The following is a 15,626-nucleotide window of genomic DNA, read 5'->3' as shown; positions in this document are numbered from 1 at the left end:
GGAAAACCTGGTTCAGTCTGCTTTCCAACAAACACAGGGAGACAAATTCACCTTTCAGCAGAACAATAATCTAAAACACAAGGCCAAATATACACTGGAGTTGCTTACCAAGATGAGATTGAATGTTCTGAGTGGCCTAGTTACAGTTTGAGCTTGAATCGGCAAGACTTGAAAATGGCTGTCTAGCAATGATCAGCAACAAACTTGACAGAGCTTGAAGAATTTTAAAAGGTGTGGAAAACTCTCAAAGACACCCATAAAGCCTCCCAGCTGTAATCGCTGTCAAAGATGATTCTAACATGTATTGACTCAGGGTTGTGAATACTTATGTAAATTAGATATTTTTGTTTTCTGAAAATATGTTCTCATTTTGTCATTATGGGGTATTGTGTGTAGATGGGTGAGAAAAAACATATTTAATACATTTTGAATTCAGGCTGTAACACAACAAAATGTGGAATAAGTCAAGGTGTATGAATACATTCTGAAGGCATTGTATTTCTACAAAACTAAGAAATAAGCTGTTTTCACATTATGTTGACACTGGTATTCATGCTGGAGATAATGCAAATAAGGTTGAAAAGTGGTGGAGTTGCCCTTAAAAGCAAATTTCCTGCAATAAACATTTTTGGGGCATGGGGCAGAGACATTACAACAACAAAAATATATCTAACAAATTTCATGCGATTCTACACATTTTGCCATGACTTTCAGTATGCCATCATAATGATATCTGAGTGAGAGTGACTAACAAAATCAATGGGGCCCCCCTGGAGATCAGTTCAGATAACTGGCTAGACTAATTTATCAATCTAAAAATTCTTAGCTGACATTGCTAATTGAGTGGCTGTCAGTGACTGACCCAACAAGATAAAACCTGCTGATACACAACCAAATGTCTATCTTGCACCCTGTGTATTCTACTATTCTAACTCGCAACAGTAAGTTGAGACCCCAACTGAGTTCATAAAAAAATAATACTTTTAGGTTGGGGGCCAAAGCGACTGCTAATGCCGCTTATGCCTGGAGCCTTGCCGAACTGTGCTATGTAGTAGTGAGTTGTAGTGTCCAACAGGCCAATATTCTACATAGTTTAGCACAGAAAACATAATAATAAACTACAATGATCACAATCCATTGTGCACCCGCCTACTTGTCCAGTCTGTGTGGAGCAGACATGAGACGGAGAGAAGAGAGAACATGTGATGGAGAGAGATAGAGGGATAAAAAGCAGTTGCTCTGCAAGGAATCTACCTGAAATACATGATCTAAGTAATTGATAGTTGGTAATCAGCAGTCATAAAGTATGCCTTATTTACTTTGAAGAACTACTAAAATAGGGATTTTGTCAGACAGCTCTATAGAGATGAGATGATGACTTGGAATTAATCAAATAATCAAATAAAAAAAATGTAATATACACAACTGAAATATATTATTACAGTAAAGTAATGTGAATAATTGATGGTTAATAAGTGATAAACAGTAGTGAGCTGTCACTACCATCATGGGACTTTTATTAATTGTTTTATTCTTTGTTGTTACAGAATTCAACCCACATAATACATAGTGCATTTAATGTCCCTGCAAAAAATGAAATCGAAAACCGTGACTATTTTTTCATAACAAACAGGAACTGAACCGAGCTCAAAAAGCACTAATCACTCAACACTAGAAGGTACTGACATGACAGTTGACTGTGAAAGAGCTTTTTACACCTGACTGTAGCTACCACATGTGCAGTACATACGCCCCAAACATTTCAGTCAGTGCTCTTAGTGTCCCATATAGGCACCCTCAATTCACCTACAGAGACCCAGTTATAGCATCCACGTGAGGGAAGAATGAAGTGAACCACCTGCATTTCTGTCCCCCAGCTACAGAATTACTTGTTACAGGTTGCTTAACTAAAGATCAAATATTGGTTAACAATGATTAGGGAAATCTTTAGGTTATGCAGGAGGACATTCATATTTCACTACTAACTGGGTATCACTGACACTAATTAGCCAAGAAACTCAACCAGAGAGCCCAGAAAGAGTTGGTAAAAAAAGAAGACAATGCAGAAAATTCCTCCCATTACATTTTCACATGTAAATAGCACTTTTTTTTATTTCTTCTGGTCAAGGAATGACATTGCATGAGAGCAACGTGTTTTGAATTTAAACTATAACATTTTTCTTAACAACGTTTCCTGTTTCTGTATGAACTTGTGAACCAAATATGCGCCTATTCCAGATGGTAAAATGCAGAGCAGACATGACACTGAGAAAGTAACAGAAATGAAGTTAGAAGAGTTTCAAGCTGTTGCAAGGCTAATTGGTGATGAAACTGTACATACCCTTGAAGTATGCAACCTTAAATGATCCAACAGGTGATGTTGGTGTGCAGTGTGTATGAATACAGATCAAAGTGCTGTGTTTACAATGTGGAAAAGTTATTTATGTTGTGTTTGTGATTCTCAGTAGATTTTTGTGTATTTATTTTTGCAGCTACCGCAGATTATTGCTTTCACTGTTGGCATAGTAAAAGAGTGACAGACAATGACTGTGGTTGTGTATAGTACATTATAAACAGGGTGGTTTGAGCCCTGAATGCTGATAGGCTGACAGCCGTGTTATATCAGACCGTATACCACGGGTATGACAAAACATTTATTTATGTTGCACTAATTACATTGATAACCAGTTTATAATAGCAAAAAGGCTCCTCGGTGGTTTGTGATATATGGTCGATATACCACGGCTAAGGGCTGTGTCCAGGCACTCTGCGTTGCATCGAGCCTAGGAACAGCCCTTAGTCGTGATATATTGGCCATATACTACATCTCCTCGGGCCTTATTGCTTAAGTATAAGTGATCTTGAGATACATTTGCATTCACCGATTTCAGTATGATGATGGATTGTTGTAGATACAATTACCGACCTCACACTGAGTTTATATTTCTTAATAATTGTCTCATGTTAGATATTGTCCTTAGGTCCTGCCTTGGTTGTTAAGTGGAAATTGCTGTTAAGTTGTATTCTTGTATAAAGCTCTACCTTTAATGGAAATTTGAGTGAAGCTATCCATATTACAAAAACTATTCAATTTTCTTCTATAACAAATTTAGCACTGCATCCTCCTTATTCTGAATATTACCATCTTCTCATCACATTTATCCCATCAAATGTTGTTTTCCTGTAGATTTCTCGTTAGTGCATGTTGTAAGGAGATATCTCCAATTAGTTCCCTTTCACGTCAAATTCCCATCTCCGACAGAGGCACAAGTTAATTGCTTCCTGGATCATTAATATATATAACAAAATGTGCTTGTTTTCTTTGAATAAAGTTCACAAAATGTTAACATGCACACCCCCATGTTGTCTCTTGTTACTGGGAATCAAAAATCAGTTATTGTAGTCATCAGTGTTAAAAACATTTGTTAACAGGATTTACCATTATGATAATTTCTTGACATGTATAAAACATGATGAAGAACGAGTGCGTGTTTGTATGTACACAACCGTTCAAAAGTTTGAGGTCACTTAGAAATGTCCATGTTTTTTGACCTTTAAAATAACATCAAATTGATCTGAAATACAGTGTAGACATTGTTAATTTTGTAAAAGATTAAGATGGGCAAAAGAACACAGACACTGGACAGAGGAACTGTTCTTTTGCCCATCTTAATCTTTTCTTTTTATTGGCCAGTCTGAAATATGGCTTTTTCTTTGCAACTCTGCCTAGAAGGCCTCTTCACTGTTGACGTTGAGAATGGTGTTTTGCGGGTACTATTTAATGAAGCTGCCAGTTGAGGACTTGAGAAGCGTCTGTTTCTCAAACTAGACACTCTAATGTACTTGTCCTCTTGCTCAGTTGTGCACCGGGGACTCCCACTCCTCTTTCTATTCTGGTTAGAGCCAGTTTGCGCTGTTCTGTGAAGGGATGCATTGTGCAGACCTCACTACCCTCTGGAGAGCCTTACGGTTGTGGGTGGAGCAGTTGCCGTACCAGGCGGTGATACAGCCCGACAGGATGCTCTCGATTGCTGCTGCGCCTTCTTCACGATGCTGTCTGTGTGGGTGGACCAATTCAGTTTGTCTGTGATGTGTACGCCGAGGAACTTAAAACTTACTACCCTCTCCACTGCTGTTCCATCGATGTGGATAGGGGGGTGTTCCCTCTGCTGTTTCCTGAAGTCCACAATCATCTCCTTAGTTTTGTTGACGTTGAGTGTGAGGTTATTTTCCTGACACCACACTCCGAGGGCCCTCACCTCCTCCCTGTAGGCCGTCTCGTCGTTGTTGGTAATCAAGCCTACCACTGTTGTGTCGTCCGCAAACTTGATGATTGAGTTGGAGGCGTGCCTGGCCACACAGTCGTGGGTGAACAGGGAGTACAGGAGAGGGCTCAGAACGCACACTTGTGGGGCCCCAGTGTTGAGGATCAGCGGGGTGGAGATGTTGTTGCCTACCCTCACCACCTGGGGGTGGCCCGTCAGGAAGTCCAGTACCCAGTTGCACAGGGCGGGGTCGAGACCCAGGGTCTCGAGCTTGATGACGAGCTTGGAGGGCACTATGGTGTTAAATGCTGAGCTGTAGTCGATGAACAGCATTCTCACATAGGTATTCCTCTTGTCCAGATGGGTTAGGGCAGTGTGCAGTGTGGTTGAGATTGCATCGTCTGTGGACCTATTTGGGCGGTAAGCAAATTGGAGTGGGTCTAGGGTGTCAGGTAGGGTGGAGGTGATATGGTCCTTGACTAGTCTCTCAAAGCACTTCATGATGACGGAAGTGAGTGCTACGGGCGGTAGTCGTTTAGCTCAGTTACCTTAGCTTTCTTGGGAACAGGAATAATGGTGGCCCTCTTGAAGCATGTGGGAACAACAGACTGGGATAGGGATTGATTGAATATGTCCGTAAACACACCAGCCAGCTGGTCTGCGCATGCTCTGAGGGCGCGGCTGGGGATGCTGTCTGGGCCTGCAGCCTTGCGAGGGGGCAAACTACCTGCCCTCCAGGACACCTACACCACCCGATGTCACAGGAAGGCCATAAAGATCATCAAGGAGAACAACCACCCGAGCCACTGCCTGTTCACCCCGCTATCATCCAGAAGGCGAGGTCAGTACAGGTGCATCAAAGCTGGAACCGAGAGACTGAAAAACAGCTTCTATCTCAAGGCCATCAGACTGTTAAACAGCCACCACTAACATTGAGTGGCTGCTGCCAACACACTGACTCAACTCCAGCCACTTTAATAATGGGAATTGATGGGAAATGATGTAAAATATATCACTAGCCACTTTAAACAATGCTACCTAATATAATGTTTACATACCCTACATTATTCATCTCATATGTATATACTGTACTCTATATCATCTACTGCATCTTTATGTAATACATGTATCACTAGCCACTTTAACTATGCCACTTTGTTTACATACTCATCTCATATGTATATACTGCACTCAATACCATCTACTGTATCTTGCCTATGCCGCTCTGTACCATCACTCATTCATATATATCTATATGTACATATTCTTTATCCCCTTACACTTGTGTCTCTATAAGGTAGTAGTTTTGGAATTGTTAGCTAGATTACTTGTTGGTTATTACTGCATTGTCGGAACTAGAAGGTCAAGCATTTCGCTACATTCGCATTAACATCTGCTAACCATGTGTATGTGACAAATAAAATTAGATTTGATTTGATTTGGAGTAGTACACAGCTGTGTACGAGATCTTCAGTTTCTTGGCAATTTCTTGCATGGAATAGCCATTTCTCAGAACAAGAATAGACTGATGAGTTTCAGAAGAAAGTTATTTTTTTCTGGCCATATTGAGCCTGTAATCAAACCCACAAATGCTGATGCTCCAGATACTCAACTAGTCTAAAGAAGGCCAGTTTTATTGCTTCTTTAATCAGAACAACAGTTTTCAGCTGTGCTAACATAACTGCAAAAGGGTTTTCTAATGATCAATTAGCTTTTTAAAATGATAAACTTGGATTAGCTAACACAACGTGCCATTGGAACACAGGAGTGATGTTGCTGATAATGGTCCTCTGTATGCCTATGTAGATATTCCATTAAAAATCAGCTGTTTCCAGCCACAGTAGTCATTTATAACATTAACAATGTCTACACTGTATTTCTGATCAATTTGATGTTATTTTAATGGCCAAAATGTTGTTTTTCTTTAAAAAACAAGGACATTTCTAAGTGACCCCAAACTTTTGAACGGTAGTGTATGTATTAACATTGATAAATGAGTGAGAGTTTGTGCTATTTATTTGTGACTCGCTGCCACTCAGCAGATGATAATCAGCTACTGGTGAGATGCACTGTCTGTCTCGGTGCTCTGCATGTTATCAGGCCTCCCACTGTCTCTTGATCACCACAATAACAGGGGAACTGGAGGGTACAGCTAAATGGGGTAGGCCTACATGTTCCATATTTATAAGGCAGTCCAAAGTGCATTTAATTTGACTGATTGACTCTGAAGCCATGTGGCCCAGATCCAGTAGATGCTATTTAAGAAAAAAAAAGCTATGTCATACAGGCCTTGGCTTGTGGTTTGGAACAAAGTGAGTCATTTTATTCAGAGTACTTAAGCTAATGGCTGTTAGGTCATAAGAGTTGCAATGTTCCAACTGAGAAGTCCTGTATGTAGAAGTAGAGCGCACTGGCTGTTGATACGTAGCACTACCTACAGTGAGGGAAAAAAGTATTTGATCCCCGGATGATTTTGTACGTTTGCCCACTGACAAAGAAATGATCCGTCTATAATTTTAATGGTAGGTTTATTTGAACAGTGAGAGACAGAATAACAACAAAAAAATCCAGAAAAACGCATGTCAAAAATGTTATAAATTGATTGGCATTTTTTTTAAAAATTTTTTTTAACTCTGTTTATTAAGTTTTACACACACACACAAGACAAAGCAATATAAATAATATACTCAACTAGAAAAAAAATACAAATAAAAATACAAATAAAAAAATAGCTTTAAAGATACCATACTTTAGACAAGTTAAACACACCAGGCAGAAGGCTACAGAGGTTAAAGGGCAATCTATAGTACAGGGACAGAGCAAACACCTCACCATTGTTCCTGTAAACAATCAAGGGATAAGGGTGGAGAAATGCAACCACTCACAGACAGTCATGGCCACAGACCGACCATCCACTGGACCAAAAATAAAGTTTACAATGCTTTAAAATAAAAAAAATAAAAAATAGAATGATTATTCATGTAGGCGTGAACAAAATGTAAAAATAACTGGGAAAAACAAGCTCACACTTCAGTCTCTGCCCAGGCAAGATGAACAAGGCATCCGTGGATCACAATCAATAAGCACATGGACCTTAATGCCCCCCCAGCAAAAACACAGAGAGAAGCTCCTCCAACCCTTAACCTTTCTGATCTCCCCATCCCGGATCCGGGATCGTGAATACAGACTCAAGCTCATTACCATAACGCAACGTTAACTATTCATGAAAATCGCAAATGAAATGAAATAAATATGCCATCTCTCAAGCTTAGCCTTTTGTAAACAACACTGTCATCTCAGATTTTCAAAATATGCTTCTCAACCATAGGAAAACAATAATTTGTGTAAAAGTAGCTAGCTAGTGTAGCATTTAGCGTTAGCATTAGCGTTAGCATCCAGCACGCAACATTTCAACAAAAACATAAAAGCCTTCAAATAAAATCATTTACCTTTGAAGAACTTCAGATGTTTTCAATGAGGAGACTCTCAGTTAGATAGCAGATGCTCAGTTTTTCCAAAAAGATTCTTTGTGTATTAGAAATAGCTCCGTTTTGTACATCACATTTGGCTACCAAAAAAACCCGAAAATTCAGTCCTCAAAACGCGAACTTTTTTCCAAATTAACTCCATAATATCGACTGAAAACATGGCAAACGTTGTTTAGAATCAATCCTCAAGGTGTTTTTCATATATCTCTTCGATGATATATAGTTTGTGGAAGCATGGTTTCCCCTCTCAATCAAATGGAAAAAGACTTGCACATGGCTTTGCGCACCAGTTTCGACGCAGGACACCAGGCGGACACTTGGAAAATGTAGTCTCTTATGGTCAATCTTCCAATGATATGCCTACAAATACGTCACAATGCTGCCGACATCTTGGGGAAATGGCAGAAGGTCTAAGCTTATTCCTGTCGCATTCACAGCCATATAAGGAGACATTAAAAAACAGAGCTTCAGAAATTCTGCTCATTTCCTGTTTGACGTATCATCTTGGTTTCGCCTGTAGAATGAGTTCTGGGGCACTTACAGACAAAATCTTTGCAGATTCTGAAACTTCAGAGTGTTTTCTTTCCAAAAGAAGAAGAATATGCAAGAATATGCATAGTCGAGCATCTTTTCGTGACAAAATATCGCGCTTAAAACGGGAACGTTTTTTATCCAAAAATGAAATAGCGCCCCTAGCGATGCAACTGGTTTTAAGTCACAGGGGGGTCAAATACATACTTATTTTAGTTTTAATTGGAATGCCATCAGAGGATGGACTGTTTAAAGTAAGACCGGAATGGAGCCCAAGCCTCATTAAACAGTTTGGGGTTCCCACGTGAATTGAATTTAATTTTTTCTAGTTTCAGAGAGCACAACACATCTCTCACCCAATATTTATAAGATGGGGGAGCTGCCATCTTCCAGTTCTGTAGTATTAGCTGTCTAGCTAAAAGAGTTGTATAAGCAACAGTGTCCGACTGGATTCTTGATAGGGGGGTACCCATGGGCAGTACTCCAAAAAGGGCTGTAAGGGGAGACGGATCTATAACAGTGTCATATATATCAGAGAAACATTTAAATATTAATTCCCAGAAACCTGACAGTTTATGACAGCCCCAAAACATATGCAACAGTGTGGCTGGTTCCACTTTACATCTGACACATGTAGGATCAGAATCAGAAAATATTCTTCCAAGTTTGGATACGGTGAACCACCTTGAATTGAATGAGGCTGTGTCTAGTGCTAAAAGAGGACGAGTGCACCCTGTGCAGCACAGATTCCCAGGCGTCTTCCCCAAGTTCCTCCCCCAAATCCTTTTCCCATCGAGTCTTTAAAGGCACCAAAGAAGGGTTCTGTAAGTCATGAATAATTGCATTTACATCTGAAATTGCACCCCTAGGAAGCTTGTTCAGCTCCAATATGCACTCTATAGCTGTATTCGCAGGCCTATTGGGAAATCCAGGTGTGTTAGCTCTGACAAAGTTTCTAGTCTGGAGATAGCGGAAAAAGTGGGATTGGGGGAGATTTAACTTTTCCTGCAGCTGAGAAAAAGAGGCAAATGTATCATCAAAGAATAATTGGGCTAGCGAGGAGAGGCCTAGTGAGTGCCAAATGCCAAAAGCCCCATCATTCAAAGATGGAGGAAATAAAATGTTCTGATTGATTGGGCCTGATAGAGAAAAGCCTCGGAGGCTAAAGGCTAAACGGAACTGATTCCAAATTTTAAGAGACTGCTTTACAATTGGGTTGACACACCTTTTGCCTAGGGACACTGGGAGAGACGAGCACAACACAGAGGAAAGTGCTGCAGGTTTACACGATTCAGACTCCATCTGGACCCAGAGTGGTCTAGGGCCAGTAGGATCAGTCTGCAGCCAGTACAGAACGGCTCTGAAATTTGCAGCCCAGTAGTATGTCTGAAAATTTGGTAGAGCTAAACCCCCCAATGACCTAGGCTTCTGTAAATGTTTTCTACCAATCCGTGGTACCTTGCCATCCCAAATAAAATGCATGAATGTTTGATCCAGTGAAATAAAAAAAGATTTTGGAATAAAAATGGGTAAATATTCATTTTAATGACATTAATCCTTCCGATAAGAGAAAGGGGTAGCGAATTCCAAAAAGTAAAATATTGTTTCAAGCTGTCTGCTAGAGCAACAAAGTTTTCCTGAAACAAATTTGAATATTTCCTTGTCACTTTTACTCCCAAGTAGGTGAATTGATCCCGGACAATCCTAAACTGAGAACTTGTAAAAGAGCACTTTAAAGCAGCTTTGTTTACCGTAAAAAGCTCACTCTTGCCTAGATTCAGCTTGTACCCTGAGATTGATCCAAACGTTTTAAGAACAGATAGGGCACGTGGCAATGAGGTATTGGGGTTGGAGATAAACAGAAGGAGGTTGTCAGCATATAGCGAGACTTTCTGCTCCCAGCCCGCCCTGATTATACCTTGAATGGCATCATTAGAGCGTAGTGCAATGGCGAGAGGCTCGATTGCCAAAGCAAACAACAAGGGGGAGAGTGGACAGCCCTGTCTGGATCCGCGGTGCAAGGGAAAATAGTCAGAGGACAAGTTATTAGTCCGTACCGAAGCCATGGGGGAAAAATAAATAATCTTTATCCACGCAATGAATTTGGGGCCAAAGCCAAATCTATAAACGGCAGCTGTTAGGTAATCCCACTCAACGCGGTCAAACGCTTTTTCGGCATCAAGTGAGACCCCCACCTCCGGGTCCTCCGACGCTGGGGAGTACAGTATATTCATAAGGCGCCTAATATTGAAAAATAAATGCCTATTTCTCACAAAGCCAGTCTGGTCAGAGTGTATTACTTGGTGCAGCAAGCCTTTCATACGGATGGCTAAAAGCTTAGCTAGGATTTTGTAATCACAGTTTAAAAGCGGGATTGGGCGATAGGATCCACATTCCAGAGGGTCTTTGTTTTTCTTTAGTAGTAATGAAATTGAAGCCTAATAAAGACTAGGCGGTAGCTTTGAAGTATTAAGGCACTCTGCAAATAGTCGAGACAAGAATGGGCAAAGCAGACCAGAAAACGTCCTGTAAAATTCAGTTGGAAAACCGTCCGGACCCGGTGATTTACCACTTTTCATTGCAATCTCCTCAAGCGTAAATTCTTCTTCTAGACAGTCATGGGAGTCTGTATCAATTGAAGGCATATTCAAGCCATTAAAGAAGGAGTCAATCAGCAAAGGGTCTTGAGGGGATTCAGAGGTGTATAGCGCAGAGTAAAATTGTTTAAATTGATCATTGATCTCTTTATGTATAACTGTGATGGCACCAGACGGGGTCCTTATTTGTGGGATTAAATGTGAGGCCTCAGATTTACGGATCTGATGCGCAAGGAGTTTACTGGCCTTGTCGCCTTGTTCATAGACTTTGTATCGAGCTCGCAAGAGTAACTGTTCAGCTTGCCTGGTAGAAAGCTCATCAAATTCAGATTGGAGTAGTTGGCGCTCTTTATGCAGATCAGAGGAAGGATCCGTAGCATACTTCTCATCTAATGTGGCTATGGACTCGCTCAGGTCCCGAAGTCGCTGGGAGCGAACTCTGTTTTGGTTGGCTGTACAAGAAATAATTTGGCCACGTAGGTATGCTTTGAGAGACTCCCATATGGTAGAGCAGGACATACCTGGTGTTGAATTAGTTTCTAGGAATAAGGTGATTTCAGAAGAAATGAAATTGACAAACTCCTTATCTGAGAGTAAAATGGGGTTGAGACGCCATTGATAACACATAGGAGGTCGCTGGGGAAACTCTAGTGGTCAGAGATAACAATACTCTCGTAAGTACACTGCCGAAGTTTAGGCAGAAGTTTTTTGTCCAAAAAGAAGTAATCAATCCGGGAGTATGTTTGATGAACATGAGAATAAAATGAATACTGTCTATCTGTAGAATGTAGGAAACGCCAGGCCTCAAACATAGCATATTTCTGAGGATTGAATAAGTAGGGCACATTTAGATGGGCCTGTATTTGTTTGTGAGGACTTGTCAAGAACTGGGGACATTTTACAGTTGAAATCCCCCCCTAAAATCAACAAATGAGAATCTAAATTCGGAATAGCAGACAGAAAGGAAGAAATGAAACTTGTGTCATCCCAATTGGGAGCATAAACACTAGCCAAAACAAGAGGGGTATTATGACGTATCGTCCCTTAGGATCAGCAATAACCTCAGAAGCTACAAAGGGAGTAGCTTTATCAACCAGAATAGCAGCACCTCTTGATTTACTATGAAAGTTTGAGTGGAACACTTGACCAACCCAGTCCTTACGCATCCTAAAATGCTCACCAGTCCTCAAGTGAGTCTCTTGTAGAAATGCAATATTTGCATTCAAACCCTTTAAGTGTGTCAACACCCTCTTACGCTTCACCGGGTTATTAACCCCTTTGGTGTTCCATGAAATGTACTTGATCGCATTATTTCGGCCCCTCTGGGCATTCCCGTTATTCAACCCTGTCATTAGAGCATAGAATGGAAAAGCAATGAGCGCCCAAAACCCCCAGAATAACTTGTCTCAGAGTAATAATGTACGGTGGTAAATGTTTGGAAAAAGTACAGAAAAAAAACGAAAAAGACAGAATGACAACATTAGAACTGAACAATTCAACCTGCCCCCCATCCCAAACAATAACTCCCCAAACGAGGTACAAGCCTAAATAGAACATGTTCTCTTCGCACAGTATGTCTGTGAGAGTGCGGTCTTAAACCTAAACTCACAGTCCCACTCTTTAAAGTCGCGTTTTGTTAGTGGATCAAGCAGCAAAAAGAAAGATTTGTATGCATTTTTTTCAAATAAAAAAAAGGCAAATCCCTTGTGCAAACGGAATGACAAAAGCACCACTTGTAGATGTATATAATTATATTCTCAGTCTTATAACAGGAATTGAGAGAGAAAATAAATCAAATGTATAAAGGCTCTCAGCCAAAAATCTAATTTGAAGTAAGGAAATCGTAGTAATCAAAAATAATAGTAATTATAATAGTAGTCTAGTTGACGCTGAGACAGCTTACAACCAATTCCAAAAAACTATGTGTGCGCAACGTTGAACGTTTGCTGGGCATAAATGACGCTCAAAACTTTTAAAATTAGAGTGAGACCACAAAGACTGTGTAGCCTCGGGAGACATTTACTGTTTACTGGGTCAATACAAACGGATGCAGTAAACAAATAACCAAAAATATTTTGAGTCACTGAGACACTGTGTAAACAAACTAAATAGGTGAGCGTGACAGCCTAGAAACACAGGAGTTAAGTAAAACCTTAATACAATTAAATTAAAATGACTGAATGCTTGTAAGGCACGCACACTAGATGATCAAAACATTAGATCACATCAAATAAGCCTGAATAGTTTCGCCAACTATACAGACTAGCCTGTTATATCTAAACATAATTGTACCACAGGTGGGTTACTTACTATCCACAGTTCGCAAGCAACAGTTGCTGAACTGTGAGCATGTTCAAGACTTCTTGATGTGACGTTGAATGTGAGCCATAGCCTCATCCGGAGATTCAAATGTGTAGTCTTTACTCTCATGAGATATCCATAAACGGGCCGGGAATCGCAGTCCATACTTCACACTTGGATGGTCCCGATGGTCGTTTGGCCTGTCCGAAAGCTGCGCGCTGCCTGGAAACAGTGGGGGAGTAGTCCTGATAGATCGAGAAGCTCTGTCCTTGAAAGCTCAGAGTGGTATTGCGAGCTCGTCGGAGGATCTCCATCTTCTCATGAAAAAAGTGCACTCGAAGAATTACAGTGCCTTGCGAAAGTATTCGGCCCCCTTGAACTTTGCGACCTTTTGCCACATTTCAGGCTTCAAACATAAAGATATAAAACTGTATTTTTTTGTGAAGAATCAACAACAAGTGGGACACAATCATGAAGTGGAACGACATTTATTGGATATTTCAAACTTTTTTAACAAATCAAAAACTGAAAAATTGGGCGTGCAAAATTATTCAGCCCCTTTACTTTCAGTGCAGCAACTCTCTCCAGAAGTTCAGTGAGGATCTCTGAATGATCCAATTTTGACCTAAATGACTAATGATGATAAATACAATCCACCTGTGTGTAATCAAGTCTCCGTATAAATGCACCTGCACTGTGATAGTCTCAGAGGTCTGTTAAAAGCGCAGAGAGCATCATGAAGAACAAGGAACACACCAGGCAGGTCCGAGATACTGTTGTGAATAAGTTTAAAGCCGGATTTGGATACAAAAAGATTTCCCAAGCTTTAAACATCCCAAGGAGCACTGTGCAAGCGATAATATTGAAACGGAAGGAATATTCAGACCACTTCAAATAAACCAAGACCTGGCCGTCCCTCTAAACTTTCAGCTCATACATGGAGAAGACTGATCAGAGATGCAGCCAAGAGGCCCATGATCACTCTGGATGAACTGCAATGATCTACAGCTGAGGTGGGAGACTCTGTCCATAGGACAACAATCAGTCGTATATTGCACAAATCTGGCCTTTATGGAAGAGTGGCAAGAAGAAAGCCATTTCTTAAAGATATCCATAAAAAGTGTCGTTTAAAGTTTGCCACAAGCCACCTGGGAGACACACCAAACATGTGGAAGAAGGTGCTCTGGTCAGATGAAACCAAAATGGAACTTTTTGGCAACAATGCAAAACGTTATGTTTGGCGTAAAAGCAACACAGCTGAACACACCATCCCCACTGTCAAACATGGTGGTGGCAGCATCATGGTTTGGGCCTGCTTTTCTTCAGCAGGGACAGGGAAGATGGTTAAAATTGATGGGAAGATGGATGGAGCCAAATACAGGACCATTCTGGAAGAAAACCTGATGGAGTCTGCAAAAGACCTGAGACTGGGACGGAGATTTGTCTTCCAAAAAGACAATGATCCAAAACATAAAGCAAAATCTACAATGGAATGGTTCAAAAATAAACATATCCAGGTGTTAGAATGGCCAAGTCAAAGTCCAGACCTGAATCCAATCGAGAATCTGTGGAAAGAACTGAAAACTGCTGTTCACAAATGCTCTCCATCCAACCTCATTGAGCTCGAGCTGTTTTGCAAGGAGGAATGGGAAAAAATTTCAGTCTCTCGATGTGCAAAACTGATAGAGACATACCCCAAGCGACTTACAGCTGTAATCGCAGCAAAAGGTGGCGCTACAAAGTATTAACTTAAGGGGGATGAATAATTTTGCACGCCCAATTTTTCAGTTTTTGATTTGTTAAAAAAGTTTGAAATATCCAATAAATGTCGTTCCACTTCATGATTGTGTCCCACTTGTTGTTGATTCTTCACAAAAAAATACAGTTTTATATCTTTATGTTTGAAGCCTGAAATGTGGCAAAAGGCCGCAAAGTTCAAGGGGGCCGAATACTTTCGCAAGGCACTGTATGTCACGGGGCCTCTCCCCATCCCGGGGCTTTGGGCGCAGCGACCGGTGGGCTCGATCAATCAGGGGCTTTTCATCTAAGGCAAGAACATCCTTCAGCAGCCCTGAAACGAAATCCGTGGCGCGATGCGTTTCCGCTCACTCTGGGACCGATACAAGTCTCAGATTATTGCTGCGAGAGAATCCCTCTAAACTCACACAGCTCTCCTTCACCTTTTTCAAATCCGCTGCTAGGCGTTTAACTTCAGCCTCCAGGGATGTAGTTAAGTCGGAGACATTAGTAGCGGAGGTCTCCAGTGCTGCAATCGTTGTAGTGTGTGACGCAGTTGTTGTTTTGAGTAATGTGATTGCCGGCACAGTCTCGTTCCGCAGGATGGTTAAATCTGCTTTTAAAGTATCAGAAACCTCCTGTATTCTGGCCTCAATCGTAGCAACCACCTGTGTTTTCATTTCAACTATCTCAGAGCGTAGTAGTTT

The sequence above is a fragment of the Oncorhynchus mykiss genome, chromosome 5 (genome assembly GCF_013265735.2).
Source record: "Oncorhynchus mykiss isolate Arlee chromosome 5, USDA_OmykA_1.1, whole genome shotgun sequence".
In the NCBI taxonomy this organism is placed as follows: domain Eukaryota; kingdom Metazoa; phylum Chordata; class Actinopteri; order Salmoniformes; family Salmonidae; genus Oncorhynchus; species Oncorhynchus mykiss.
Note: the sequence above shows the minus strand (reverse complement) of the source record.